The sequence below is a fragment of the Gastrolobium bilobum genome, unplaced genomic scaffold, assembly GCF_033153095.1.
Source record: "Gastrolobium bilobum isolate Gb01-03AN ecotype WA unplaced genomic scaffold, APGP_CSIRO_Gbil_v1 utg6021, whole genome shotgun sequence".
Lineage (NCBI taxonomy): Eukaryota > Viridiplantae > Streptophyta > Magnoliopsida > Fabales > Fabaceae > Gastrolobium > Gastrolobium bilobum.
Window position 1 is genome coordinate 511379 of NW_026899147.1, and position 15162 is coordinate 526540.

At 33.9% G+C, this 15162-nt stretch overlaps 1 long non-coding RNA gene across 1 annotated transcript; it reads left to right on the forward strand.

Annotated features, from left to right (window-relative positions):
• Positions 1 to 8974: 8974 nt before the first annotated feature.
• On the forward strand, positions 8975 to 10633 carry LOC133287629 (uncharacterized). Its single transcript, XR_009748259.1, has 4 exons — positions 8975 to 9108; positions 9818 to 9879; positions 10026 to 10171; positions 10337 to 10633. It is a non-coding gene; the product is annotated as an uncharacterized LOC133287629 (long non-coding RNA).
• Positions 10634 to 15162: the final 4529 nt, after the last annotated feature.

Here is a 15162-nt window from a genome sequence, read left to right on the forward strand (position 1 = left end):
CCAATAAATTACCATCCTCAAATGCATGGAAATCAACGATTAAGATTTGATTTAAGATTTATTATTCTTATATGGGGAGGGTTATATTTACAAACTCTTACAAACTACACTATTACTCCCGGGATAACACTAGGTTACACTATGTTCTCCCGGGAGTACGTAGTGTAATTTGCAAAAATTTGTAAACGGATCATTTTCCTTTTTATATTGATACAAGTTAATCCTGTGTAACATTCTATGATATATGCATTTAATAAATAACATTAAAATATATATTTTAAAAAACGTTGTCATACAACTCTACTAATCCCCCAACCGAAGATTTTTGGCTTATCCTCTGGCCCCCAAAGATTTTCCAAGAAACTGCTTGAGACATGGTTTGATCCCTGCACCAAGCAATCCCTTGCCAACTGAGTTACCCTTGGAGGTTAGTATTTGAGGGTTTTAAAATGGTGACTAAGAAGAAAAAAAGGTTAGACGTTCTGTTAAGTTTTCTTTCGTTTCAATAGAAAAATCAATGGAGGCTGAATCCTATTAGCAATCTGTAATGGCGAATCTAAGAAAGAGTGTCAAGAGATGTAAAAATGGTGAAGAGCTCTCCATTTGGGACAGAAAGGTGAGATTTGTAATGAAGGAGGACGACACATATTCTTTAGATCCCATAAAAGGTGAGATCTAGAAGTGGGGGTTTCAGACAGTGGTGGAAGAAGACAACTCAATTAACATCAAATGTTCCAAAGAGGCGAAGCAGAGAATGCGAAAACCATGGCAAAACACCATCATTGTAAAGCTTCTGGGGAGGGGGGAAGTTGGTGAGGGATTTATGAAGAACATATTTGAAACTTTTTGGCCAAAAATCGGAGCGATACAAATGTTGGACCTAGGAAATGAATTTTCCTCGATAAAATTCACAACCCTAGAGGACCTGAACCTAGCAATAACTGATGAGATGTGGGTCATTCTAGGACCTTACCTTGTTGTTCAAAGGTAGGAGTCCTACTTCGATCTTGAGAAAGGAAACATACAAACAAACGGTTGTATCTTGGATCCACCTCCTAAGTATATCTTAAGAATTTTTTGAATACCCTTTCCTAAATTACTCAGGTAATCTGATAGGAAGATATTGAAAATAGATCAAACAACCTCTACCGGAGATAGAGGACATTTTGCTAGAGTTTGTGTAGATTTAGACCTCTCAAAACCTCAGAGAGGAGTGTATATGCTCGAGGGTTGCAAAAGAAAAATCGAGTATGGAGGGTTGTATCTTGTTTGTCTCCATTGTGGCCGCTTTGGGCATAATAACAAAACTTGCCCTTCGCTAAGAAAACAATTATCTATGGAGGCGGGTAGTGAAGTTTGTAACAACCCCTTCAAAATTCTTGTCTAGTCTATTCACTCGCAGTGAGTGGGACTCTTGATGATTGTTCAAAGAAAGAAAAAACTCAATCCTAGTAGTCTCACTAGATCATCGATGGGTAAAAGGGTTTTTGGAGATGATTTGACAATTTGTAACAAGCCAAATATTTCTAAGAGTGATAAGGGGAAAGGTAAAGAGAAAAACGTCTTTCCAAAAGCAAAAGTATGTCCAAGATAGTGCAAAAGTGAAGAAAATTCATGTGATGTGATCTAAGGAGAATATGAATGATAGGGGTGAAATGAGAAGTACCATGCCAATGATGACCTTCAGTGCTGAAGTAGTGAAAAAAAAAAGCCTATGGATAACAATGTTAATAGTGTTGGAGATGTTGTTGGATTCATGGGAGGAATCTAGCTTCTCTGGAATGAAGATAATTTCGCAGTTGACTTAGTTGAAAAAATCAATCAACTTATCCATTTTCAATGTAACTACATTTCAAGCAACAAGTTCTTGTTAACTGTTATCTATGCCAGCCCGAGGAAGACAAAAGGACTCATCTTTGGGAAGAATTTAGAAGAAAGTGGTAGAGTGAATAAACAGTGGGTCATGATAGGGGATTTCAATGAAATAACTTTTGAAGTCCTTGATGATTATCATGTTATGGACTTAGGTTGCAATGGTGCTAAATTTACTTCGAGAGGTGCAACCTAAATTTACTTAGGTTGCAATGGTACTAAGTTCGCTACTCCCAGTAGCGAACTTGGTTGGAATGTCAGCTTTTTTCAATTAAAAAGTCCAATCAAGTAGCGAACTTGGTACTGTGTCCACTAAAAATGTGACACGTCATCCAATCGAGTTCGATGGGCACTGTAGCGAACTCGCTCACGTGGCATATTGGGAAATAACACTGTTCGCGTGGCATTTAGATAAAAAAGTTGGTGAAAAGTGACATTTTGGTCGGTGTTCCTCCTATGATTATGGAGGAAGAAAGAAATACATTAAGCTGATTTAAAAAGGCAAAAAAAGGAAATAGAAGTTATTCAACAATTTTTGTCAAATATTAATCTTGTTCGTAGAAACATTTTCTCTAGACAAATTTCGAAGGTTGTTGCTAATAATCATCAATTGTGGGTTCTGCCACAACTAGATTGGATCAAGCTGAATGTAGGAGAGATTTTGTGTAATTACAAAAGGGATTCAATTAGTGGTTTCTCTTTATTTTAGAGGTTTTGCCTCCCTTACAAGTTGAATTATGTGCAATCCTAAGAGGCTTGGAATATGTTTTGGTCTCATAGTATAAAAAATTACCTTTGGTAGTTAGGATTTAAGCTTAGGATGCAAAGGAGTGGATAGTTAAATTTATACATTTCAAGAAAGAGCATATTAAGTGTACGCTTGCCAAGGAAGGTCTTGATAAACCTTAGAGCTGCTACTACTTCTCATCCCCTCATGAAGATCGTAAAAAGCTAATTTTCAGGGATTCTATGGAGATTGCATGAAGGAACTTTTTAATTGCTCCTGGTGGATTACCCTGTAACTTTGAGTTTTTATTTTCTTTTCTGATGCAACTTGTTTCTGATTTGGGGCTTTGCCCTTAGCTGTATAAAAAAAATATTTTTATTTTACCGTGTGCTGAAACATGGACAGTTAATTTTATTAATAATTTTATTTATTTAATAATTTAATAATTTCTTTTATCCATTGTAATTTGTAAATTTTGTTAATTATAATAAATATTTTATTTTCTTAATCAATATTGAAAAATCTTTAGCATTCATCCATTTCTTTCTGTCTAGCTTTTAAAATATTTTATTTTATCTGTTATTTTATAAACTAAACAAAGTATTAGTTATTTTTCTATTTTTATCTTCAATGTTAATAAATGGGAAAAAAATTAAAAATAATTTATTCGCTTAGATAAAAAAGTATTGTAACACCTCATATGCACCTGCAACATTTGCTTATTTCCTAACCTTGGTTCAATTTTCTACCTAAAACATTAGGCATGTCACAAAATAACAACCATTATGCATATATATACATAAATAAACATAAGCATCTCATGATAACCACAATGTTGTAATAACAACCATCGTCGCTCAAGGGTGTCTCTAACTTCTCAAAATACTTTTTGATTTCGACTCTCAGTAGAATCCATAACTGATCTTGGGACTTCTAAAAGTAGTCGTTGTTAACCTTAATTTCCCATAGGAAGCCCCGTACTTGGCCAAGTCTCTTAGCAATCACAAATACAAACAATTCAAAATACACAATAATTGCTCATTACATCATATTATGAAATACCATATTATTTTATTATGATATGTCATAATGCTCTCTTTATAGCATAGTACAATAGTCTAGCTCATTCTCATGAATACATATATAATGAAAACATTCTATAAAAATCACAACACTTAAATACAAGAATAAATCATGATGGAACTCAATAAGGAATAAGCCTTAAAAAGTCCAAGGAATTACCTTGTATGCGATTTCCCCGATTCAAGGCTCCCAACAAAAAGGCTCCCAACAAAATTTTTCACACTAGCTACCAAAAGAATATCACCAATTATCTATGGTAATGAAAATTAACATTCAATAAGACATGAATTTCATAATTACTCATAACCATCTAAGGTATTCCAAGAGACTAGTGTTATGGCACTCACATCTTTTCCTAAATTCCAATGAGTGAGGGTTCAATTCTCTCAAGACTCCTTCCTCCTAGAGTTTCACCTCCAATCAATCTTCTCCGTGGAAAATCAAACATAGAAGTGTTAATAACAATGGAAATAATCCATCACTCAATTCCAAAATCTAGCCCCTTATGTCTTTCATCATGAAATTCTAAGGAATTGATTAACTCTTACCTTAATTCATCAAGAGAAAGAGAAAAAAAATTATGTTCTTGCTTGTCGAACAAGGGTGCATATAAGAGATAAAAGGGAAGAGAGAGGCAGCTAAGGAGAAGAGAGGCGAAAGAAAGTGATATTAGAGTTTCCTTTTCCCTTTTTTTTTCTTTTTAAATGCTAACCCTAGTAAAGACAATTTTGCCCCTTCTCTTTTCACCAACTAATAACTTTGAGCCCTATATTTTAGTATATTTACACTTTTACCTCAAAAAATTTAGTATTTATATTTTTGCTCCAAATTATGTTTGAATAAAAAATTTAATTTCTGCCTAACTTAGCCTTCAATTACCTTATTAAATAAAATTTGCATGAGTTATTATATGGGTATAGTCAAATATAATTACTTTTTTCTTCATTTCCTTTATAATAAAATCTTTTCATTTTTATAAAAATGTATTAGGAGAAATAATATTTCCTTTATAATTGTCTATTTTTATTTGACATGTCATGATAATATAATAATATTAAGACAGTGAGATATTAATTTTTGATCATTTTAATGTAATTTTTAACACAAAATATTAAAATAAAAAAAACTTAAAAAAGTATCATAATAATGCATTAAGATGTATATTGAGAGGTATGCATTGCATATTGATTAGGTGCGTATTTGTACATTGAGCAAATCAACACCGGCAACAAGTCACTCACTCACTTCATGCATAACCAAAAAAAGAATTAATTACGATTAAATCATAGAAAATTAAGAGAATGTTTGACATATTTTTTTAAGTTAAAAACTACTTTTAAGTTAAAGTTAAAAAAAAGCTTAAAAAGTAAAGCTAAAGTTATTTGGTGCAGTGTTTTAAGACCTGACTCGGACCGACCGGGTCAACCGGGGACTCGGTGACCCGATGGGTTTCCCGGTCCGAGCGGGTAGTTGGACCGCTTCTGCAGTCAACTCGGATTGGACCGGTTGACCCGGCCGAAACCCGGCGACCCGGGTTAGATCGGTTATTCCTTTTTTTGGTAAAAAAAATTTTGTTGAGAAGAACTCTTGAATTAAATCATAGTCATATTTTATGATGAATATGATTAAAAGTAAGGTGAAAATAATAAGGTATTTTAGATTAGTGCAGTTCGTTTATGTAATTTAGTTGCATCTTATTATGATCTCATGAAGTTAAGTGGTGATAAACACTGATGGTCTCATTATCTCATCTCAACAGTGGACACTTTTTTTTAGTGTATATTTCATGCATACTATTTGTTATCATGATAACGGTGACACTTTTTTGTTAGTGTATATTTCATGCATACTATTTGTTATCATGATTTAATTTATCCGTATCATGTCAAGCACAAAAGGTGCATTTAACTTATATTGCAATTTTAATCCAATATTAGGACATGGTCTAGAGCTAGAAGCTTAGAAGTATATAATATTTGCTATCATTGAAAATCAATTTATTTTTTGAAGCTCATTGATAGTTTTCTTATGTGAATTTTTATTAATATAAGTAATATTTTTATATTTTTAATATGTGAACAGAAAATTTGGTTCAGCCCAGTTGAACGCGGTTGAACCAGTGACCCAGTACCTCGACCGGTTCGATGACCGGTCCGAGTTTTAAAACACTGATTTGGTGACTATGTAAAACTATTCTAAAGGTTTTGAAGGAAGAAAGATAAAATGAATTCTTATTAGGATGGATTATTAGAGTAAATAGTAAAAGGAAAAAATATTTTTGCTTTTTCTGCAGAAAATATTTCTCTGTCATACTCATATAAAAGTAAGTATGTCCCGTTGTAAAGAGAAGAGAGAGAAAATCTAGTGAGACCCACTCACTTTTATGTGAGTGTGGCAAGTAAATATTTTTTACAGCAAAAACAGAAATGTTAAACCCATAGTAAAATTGGAATATAAATTGATTTTAAGGATAAAACTAAAAAATAAATATGAAAACTCTAAAAAGCTATCATATATCTTAAAAAAAGCTCTTATCCGAAGTTCTTAGCTTTTATTTATTATAAAAAGCTCTTTTATAATAAGAGCTTTTATAAAAATATATTTGATTAAGAAGATAAAAATAAGACTTCCCAAACAACCTCCACACAGAGCGAAAAAAATTAGAATATAATTAGCTTAATTGTGCGTTTAATAAAGTTTATTTAGCTTATTTATTTTTAATTTTTGCATGTGATTGTTACAATTTTGAGATCACTATTCTAAAAGCTAGCTCAAAAGGTGAGAGTGTCTAAGGCCTTATATTGACGGTTTCACTCACCTATCAGAATTTAATACAACAACGGACCTTGAGGTTATCACCCTAAAAGTTAGCTTAGAGAATGAAAGTGCCCAAGGCCTTATAAACCCCACATTAGTTGCTTATACAACCAATGCGGGACTCGTATTACGAATCAATATTACCAACTTGGAGATGAATTCACCGGTTTCTGTGTTAAATCGGCCGATCTAAGCCGATTTTAATTACATTTGTTATCAGTTCAAAAAGTTACGGATTCTACCACTTAAATCAAATAATGTAATAAAATATAATAAATTAAAACTAAAAACATTATATCCAATAAATAAAGTTGATTTAATGGTAAATGGTAGAAGTTACAATCCACACGGTATATAAATTTTCACGCATTAGAAGGTTACTAGAGAGAAAAGAGAGAGAAAGAAATTAGAATAAAATTAGCTTAATTATGTGTTTAATAAAGTTTATTTAGCTTTTTTTTTTAATTTATGCATGTGATTGTTACGGACCTTGAGATCACCCCTCAAAAGGTAGCTCAAAGAGTGAAAACCGGAATGCTCTAGGCCTTCACACATTAGAAGGTTACTAGAGAAAGTAAAGAGAAATAAATTAGAATATAATTAGCTTAGTTGTGTGTTTAATAAAGTTTATATAGCTTATTTATTTTTAATTTTGGCATGTGATTGTAACGGATTTTGAGATTGCCACCCTAAACTTATTTATTTTTAATTTTTGCATGTGATTGTTACGAATTTTGAGATTGCCACCCGAAAAAGCTAGCCCAAGAGTGTTTGCGGTCTGGATTGTATCAGTTTTGAAGTAAAAAATAATTTGATCCAATCCCATCGGTTTGGGTTTTTTTCCAAATCCGATCTAATTCAATACAGCTTTATTCGGTTTAGATTAAATCGATTTTTGATTTTTTGAAAAGCCTAAAAATAGAATTTTTGAGAATTATTTTTACCAAAATGAGGAAGTATTATTTATCATGGATATTTTGTAATGTAATTGTACCAGCAGAAAATTTTGGCAATACCGGATAGCTAGAGAAAATAAGACTCTCCTTACAATTGACTTGACTCTAGGCCATCCGTTTTTAATTTGTTATGTCGAAGTAGAATCAAGTAAGATAGAAAGAATAGTGGAGGGAAAAACCCAACCTTTAATCACAATCAACAATGTTATTTGTTGCCATTAACAATTCACCGATCAATAATCAGATACTTCAAAATTCAAAGTTGGCCACCTCAGTTAATGAAATACAACATGTTCAACAAATTGAGATACTTGGCAATACCATGCCATTGTTTGTTGTTCCCATTCACCACCCAACTTCAGCTAACAATCAACTATTTGATAACATGGTGCCAATGTCCCTTACTGCCATTAACAATTATACAACTTTACCAAATTCAGGTAACTAAAATTTTCCTTATTATTTAATGGGACAGGATCCGTTTACAAATTTTTTTGAATTTTTTTGCAATTTATATTGTATTCTCCCGGGAGAATATAGTGTAGTTTGTAAAAGTTTGTATTCTCCCGGAAGAATATAGTATAGTTTGTAAACAAAAAAATTTGTAAATATAACTGCCCCTTATTTACTTTCAAAAAAAAAATTCCCTTATTTGACAATATTATGTATTCATCTCGATACTTCAGTGGTGGTGGAAAGAAAATATTGTGATACTTGATGGGTTATTGGTTAGAACTTTGGGTTCAAGTTTTCTTATCTGGTAGGATAGTAGGAGAGAAAAAAAGTAGAGACAAGTCAAATATGGGTCTCATATTTTATATTAAAAAATAAAAGAAAAATTAATTAGCACAGAAAACGAATTTATGTAGGAAAATTTTTTACTCTCCTGTAGCATGAGAGTATTATTTTCGTAGAACTTTTTATATAGTTGTTGGACTATAATTTGGGAACAAGCCCAAGTGTAGGTAGAAAAGCCCAAGTGTAGGTAGAAAGTATTAATATATTGGATCTGTTTGGATTAAATCAACTCTTACAAATCAAATCAAAAATCGATTCAATTTAATTAAAATTTACTATTTTTTTTTTTTTTTCAATTTTTTCACATCAATATCCAAGGCCTTATTCACATGTCAACAACATACCTTGAATTCATCACCCAAAAACTAGTTCAAAAAATAAAAGTATTTAAGTTCTTATAAATCCTTCATTAATTGTCTATACAACCGATAGAACATTACGAGGCTTATATCATTTCACTCTCACAAAGAGGTGGAACCCACACCTTTATTTTTTTTGTCAACTCTCTCTCCTCTTTTATCTATCTCTTTCTCTCTCTTCAAATGACACAATTTCACCTCATTTAAAATAACACACACTTTACCCATATATGAATGTAATGTAAATCTTATTACAAAAAAAAAAAAAAAAATGTAATGTAAATCTCATTCATTCATACCCATTAAAATAAAACCTTGTTTTTGTACGAACGACTTTGTTTTCACAACAATAACAGTGTAACTGAGCTTCGTTCTTCCCAACCATGTATCCAGCTGAAAGAGTTGCCCTAGTATTCCCCAGAAACGCTAATATGATCCCCACTTACATTGTCTAGATCCGTAACAAATTATAGTAATCTGAGGCAATTCTTCCCAGGTACATCCATCCGTTCACAATAACATGTGGCAAATGGCAATGCAATGTTTGGTTTCTTTTGTAAATTTTGTCTTTTTTAAGGAAAAATATGAACGGGGTTTTCATGGAGGTTGGTTTCTATAATGTGGGGTTCGGGAATTTGCATCACTTGTACGTTTGGTTTTGGGTGTAAATTTTTGTTTGTTTGGGGAAAAGTATGATATGGGTTTTAATGAAGGTGAGTTTATGTATTTTGGGTATTGGGAGTTTGCATCAATTATATATTTGGTTTAGTGTATAATTTTTTTTTTCTTAATAACAAAAATAAGAGAATGTTATATTTACAAATTTTTTGTTTACAAATTCTTATATGTATGACCGGTCATACACTAATCAAGGTTTAGTTTGATTAGTGTATAACGGGTCATACTTAATGTAATTTGTAAACGGATCCGACAAATATGAACTGGGTTTTCATCATTCTCTCACCAAACTATGCTTTCTCATCATATAGTCGTGATCCATTTGTTTGTTCTGTAGCTTGTCTAGCAATATGTGGTTTTATGTAGTACATTGAAAATTAAACTTAAAGACCTGTAGTGGCAAGGTTTGTGTTTCTCGTTTTACCTTGATTTTGCAAATTATAAAATGATACCTTGTTTTCTCTATTTGTTCCAATATTTGCTTATGCTTGTTCTTGTTGGACTAAAATACAAGTCTCTCTGTTCAGGCATGAGGCAGCATTGGTTGAAGTGTTCCACACCCCAAAATCGGAGATACAATGAAAATAAGGTATGACAATTTAGAAATATGTTTCTAGATATTGCCTGTTTCTTCAAAGGGATGGACGTAGATGAAGAATAGATATATTAGAAAACTGTCCTCATCATCCAAAAATTGGAACGGACGTTTGATTGAAAGATCTTTGGTAACTCTAGATTGGATGAACAATAAATTGGAGATGCATGATTTGCTTCAAGAAATGGGCAGGGATGTTGTATTTCAAGAATCTCTACGTAATCCTGGCCGGCATAGTAGGTTATGGTCCCAAAAGGACATTGATCATATGTTTCCAAAAAATAAGGTAGGTGCTTTTCTTTGACTATTGGATGGTTGGTGTTAGATAAATAAATGTGGCATTATGATACAAAATGAATTACACATGTAATGTCTCTTCTTCTTTTTTCCTTTAAGTTTGTTTTTCAGCTCATTCTGAAAGATTACATTATTTGCTATTCTGGTTTTCCAGGAACTGATGAAATTCAAGGAATAGTTCTGAAATTAGTTCCACCAAATGAAGCATGCTGGAGCACTGAAGCCTTCTCCGCGATAAGTCAGGTAGGATAACTCAAGCTATGTGACATACAACTTCCTAGTGCACAAAAAGTTATTGAAGATTATGTTAGATAGGATACGAAGATAACAAACTTTATAGGATAAGTTTAAATTTGTATTATAGTTGCTTATGAGATAACAAACTCTAGATAGGATAAGTTTGTTTTCTGTTTTTATTCTTTATCATTTTGTAGCTACGTTAGTTTGTGTATTGCGTATATAAGGAAGCTTTTGGCGATTAATCAAATTAGCCAAGTTTCATAACATATTTTCATATTCACTGGAGAGGATGTGTTTTGAAAACCCTGCCACTTTCTAATCAAGTGAATGAAGTTGTTGACCTCAAATTGTATCATAGCAAAATTGAACGACTTTAGCATGTGACAAAGGTAAAGACCATTTATCAAGATCTTTTTCCAGGTTATGTTTTTTTCATTATCATAACAACTTTGAAAGCTAATTACTTTTTTTCGCAGTAGTAATTTTGATCAGTTTCTGAAAAAACTGAAGTCCATTGGTTTGATTTTTTCCAAGAGCCTATTGCCTAAAGCCATCCCCTGACTTTGTTGGGGTTCCAAATCTTGAACCATTGGTTCTTGAAGGTTGTCAAGCGTAATTGAGGTTCATGCACACTGGCTTCCCCAAAACTGTATTTGTGTGTGTGTGTGTGAGAGAGAGAGAGAGAGAGAGAGAAAATCACCCATTCTTGTTACACTATATTACAATTGTGTTACAGGGACTGTCTCCCCAAAGCAAGATTTGACATGTTTAACACGGAGTGAAATTACATTATGTTTTGTCCCTCAAAAATGTGATTCCTTTGCAAAAATATCAGTCCCTCATAATTTCCCTCTAATTGAATGGATGAAATTTGCTTTGTGTTTTCTGTTAGTAACTTAATGGTAAGATGTTTATCAGCTCCAGGAATCTACCTCCTCGTTACCTCCACCCACACTCGCTAGTCGGGTTTAGCAGGGAATGTTTTTTTTTTTTAAGTCATGCTGACTCACCTAAGGTGTGCGTGCCATCATGAAGTCGATTGTTACTTTTTTGGACCTAATGGTAAGATGTTTATCAGCTCCAGGAATCTACCTCCTCATTACCCTCACACTTATATTCTCTATTTGTCCATTAAGGAATACCGTGGCAGAATGTATGAAAGTGTTGACGTCAGTGAAATTGAATTTGTATTGAAAAGTTATTGCTGTCATTCATTGCAAATAGTTAGGAGTGGGTGCCAAGATGTTGAGCATATTTATGGAAATCATTTCTTGGCTTTGTCATAACACCTTTAGGCTTCATTTGATGCATTTTGAGGGACAGAACAAGTGGTTGAGTCACATGACAATCTTTTTGTGTTATTTTCTGTTTGATAATTAATGCACATAAGAAAATTTTTGTGATATTCATGAATAAAATAATGTAAAATTTATTAGGACACACTTTGTGTTGTTTATTGTTTTGCACGTAATAGCGTTTTGGTAATAAAATGGTTGAGATTATTGGTCTTTTTCTCTTTTTGGGTTGTTTCCTGAATTACTTTTTGTCATTTACTTATACTATTTTATCAATTAAACAAAGTATATATTTGTTTTTTGTGCTTTGTTCTCAGTTTATTTTTTAACAAATCAAAAGAACCTTTAGTGTATGATAAATTTCTCCTTAACAATAGTATCATCCCTTCCAGTGAAGAGCTCGGAGCCGCCAATGACATTATGTGACTTGCATAGACATGGAATTACTTGTAAGCCTTTTTACCTGCCTAGGAAGTTCTTATTCTGCTTGTTTTTACTTAATTTTTGTTTGTCTTGTTGACTTGATTCAAACTTACTATAATCAAGATATTAAAGTAAACTCCTTTATTTATATTTTCATTCATAAAATATCTTGTTAGGCGCGATAAGAATAAAACAGGATAGAATTTGGAGGGTATATTTGAGGAGGAATAAATTGTAGTTAATTATTAGTTAGAAGATGGTATTTTGGCAGTTAGGTAGCTAAATTAGGGAAAAACACACTGTAGAGACTATCTTTTGAGAATTGATAAAAATGAGACATTCTCAGGGAAGGAAGGGGTTACTCCCTTGTAAAGACGATCATTCCTCTTGTAAATTTTTTCTTCCTTGAATGCAGTATACAATTCATTCTCTCATCTCTTCTAATCTGTTCTCAATACACTCTCATTCTTTGTCGATCTTTTACTTACTCAACTTGAGGGCCTAACATATATGCTAGAAATTAAGTCTCAATTATTGTTGACAAACCAAAAAAAAAAAATCACTCCCCATTAAACCCGACTAGCGAGTGTGTGTTGTAAATATTAGGTCTTTTATTATTATTAGTATTTGTTGTATTGGGCCAAGCCCATTAGGTCAAGAATTAGGGTTTTTGGTCTCTATAAATAGAGACCTCTTTGTATCATATTATTTCACAATTCTAAAATATATCATAATACCCTTTTTCAAGTTGGTATCAGAGCTCTCGATCCAGAGGGCTCTGCTTCCGCGCCTACGAAACCTTTCTATTCTTTTTCACGTCTCTCGCTGCCATCAGCCGCCACCGGAAATTTTTTTTCCGGGGACCTCTTGGACCGAGAAGACCATTGCTTCACTGTTCCTCTTTCTTTTTCTTGTCTATTACACAACCAGAAACAAACGTTCACAGAATCAACGTACAGAACCACCGTACAGAACCTGTTCATCGCGATTGTAACCTTTTTCCGGTGGATTCTTCACTCCGAACAGCCACAGAAACCATCGCGCTCGCCGGACGACCTTCGCCTGAAAAACCCAGCACCATCGGAGGTCAGACGCGCCTCCACGCGCCGCCCTTGTCTCTGCGCGTGAATCCCACGCACCGCCAGCTTCACCGGCGCGTGACAGCGCGTGACGGTGGTTCTCGGCCGCGGACCACCACGGTTCTGATCGTCTCTCCAAGCCGGTTCTGGATCTGTTCTCTCTACTTTGATCGGACATCGTTTGGTATTTTTTTCAGAATTTCTTGGCTTCTTGGAGTTTGTTCTTTCACCAATTTCTTGCTTCCGACCAGATCTGACGTTGTTTGGTATTTGTTCCGGTATTTGTTCCGGTCACTGTGTTACTGTTTCGGCCGCTGTGTTACTGTTCCGGTCAGATCTGACGTTGTTTAGTATTTGTTTGTGATTTTGTGGCTTCTTGGAGCTTTTCTTTGACCATTTGCTGTGCAGTATGGCCTCTTCTCAAAGGAGTTCTTTTTCAAAATTTTATGATGGTACCTCTTCTAGACCTAAGAGAAATGATCGATGGTGTTCTTATTGTAAAAGAACAGGTCATATCAAGGATTTATGCTTTCGCCTTTATGGAAAGCAAACTGTCTTAGAAAAGATGGCAAGGATGCGTGGTCAAGCGCATTTTACTTCTTCTGAAATAACCCCTGCACCTAATGAGACCCAATCTGCATTTCGTCCAGATGAGTTGGAACGACTCCGAACCATTCTTGATTATCTGAGTAAGCCATCTGATACTAGTGCTTTGGCTATGACTGGTATGAGCTCCAAAACTCATTCTTTCATTTCTTCATGTAATGATTTTAAACATTCTTGGGTTGTTGATTCTGGTGCTACTGATCATATGGCTTGTTGTGCTGACTCCTTTATTTCTTATCATCCTACCATTGGAACTCATACAATATCCATAGCTGATGGCTCACATACATCAGTTGCGGGTTCTGGTGACATAAACTTACAGCAGTCCTTACATCTTAAGGATGTTCTTCATGTTCCTAAACTCTCCACGAATCTTCTTTCTATTCACAAAATTACAAAAGATTTGAATTGTACTGTAACCTTCTTCCCTACCCATTGTGTTTTTCAGGATCTTGCCACAGGGAAGACGATTGGTAGTGCTAAAGAGCAAGGTGGGCTGTACTATCTGGTGTCACAATCTCCCGCAAATAAAGTAATAGATCACACATTCATGTCTCATGGTCAATCAACTGCTGATTCTTTAATTTGGCTGCATCATAAGCGTTTAGGTCATCCTCCATTTAGTTTACTCAAATCTTTATTCCCGTCATTGTTTTTGTCTAAGTCTGTTGAGTCTTTTCATTGTGATGTTTGTGAATTTGCTAAGCATCATCGTGTGTCTTTTCCTTCTAGTATTACTAAGAGTGTTGAACCTTTTGATCTTATTCATTCTGATGTTTGGGGTCCTTCTAAGGTCCCTCATTCTTCTGGAAATAAATGGTTTGTTTCTTTTATTGATGATTACACTCGTGTCACTTGGGTTTACTTAATGCGTGAAAAGTCTGAGGTACCACAACTGTTCTTTCAATTTTATAAAATGATTGAGACTCAATTTTGTAAAATATCAAAAGACTAAGGACAGATAATGGTACTGAATATGTCAATCACTCTTTTTCCCAATTTATACAAAATCAAGGTATGATTCATGAACTTACTTGTGTAGACACCCCTCAACAAAATGGGGTTGCTGAAAGGAAAAATCGTCACCTTCTTGAAGTTGCTCGTGCCTTACTATTTCAAACACATGTACCCAAATGCTATTGGGGAGATGCCATTCTTACTGCAGCGTTCTTGATCAATCGTCTACCCACTCGGGTTCTCGATCATGTAAGTCTTATTCACTCCATGACTTCTTTTTTTCCTTCTGTTCCAACTTTGCAAAGTCTTCCTCCTCGAGTGTTTGGGTGTGTTGTCTTTGTTCATATTCATAAACAGCATCGCAGTAAGTTGGATCCTAG